This window comes from Cynara cardunculus, assembly GCF_001531365.2.
Source record: "Cynara cardunculus var. scolymus isolate 2C chromosome LG 16, CcrdV1, whole genome shotgun sequence".
Lineage (NCBI taxonomy): Eukaryota > Viridiplantae > Streptophyta > Magnoliopsida > Asterales > Asteraceae > Cynara > Cynara cardunculus.
This window is the reverse complement of record NC_037543.1, coordinates 12,826,542-12,827,338: the sequence shown is the minus strand read 5'-3', so window position 1 is coordinate 12,827,338 and position 797 is coordinate 12,826,542.

Below are 797 nucleotides of genomic sequence, written 5' to 3'. Positions count from 1 at the left end.
TCCGCAGAGGCTCTGGAATTCTTTCCAAATTACACAGAGCCTTCTGCAAATGAGTCTCTTCTTGAAAAAAATTTGTCACAAAGCTTTCTGGAAAAGCTACGTCTAAGCATGAACATGCCTCCGATCTTGAAGTTAGTCCTACACAAGTTGTAGRRACYGCTATTGATCTTGAGAAAGGAAAGAAGGAAATTCGAAAACAAAGTAATTCTCAACGCTCTGTCTCTGCAACACAGAAGCCTATCTATACTTGGCAACAATTGAAAAAATGGCCTCTAACTAATATTGCTTCTGTCTCAGTGATTGCAGGAAAACCAAAGGGGGGACCAATACAGAAGAATTTTAAAAAGGATTTCAAAACAGAGCCTAGAAYAGGAAAGGAATCTTGTAATGAGAAGCCCGTACCTAAGAAGGGCTCTAAAACAAAATCTTTGTACCCTTCTTTGAGAATTTTAATGAAAATTTTAAAAAAGTTTCTTGTGATGTCTCCTTCTGTGAATKWTTCRATATCATGCATACTCTATCCACTCACATTCACCACTCTTCTTGTTTAGTCTCTCACCCCAAGAGTCATAGTTTTGGAGTGAATAAGAGACAAGTTGGCAATTCTTCCAAGAAAAGTAAGGCCAAATCAAAGGATGTTACAACATATCTTAAGCAATCTAATACTAAAGGACCCAATTGGAAGTGTGTACCTAAAATAAACGTTGTATGATTGCAGAAACAGCAGCATGTGTCTACCTGGGTTGTTGACTCAGGATGCTCGAGGCACATGACTGTACATTAGAGCTTTTATCTTC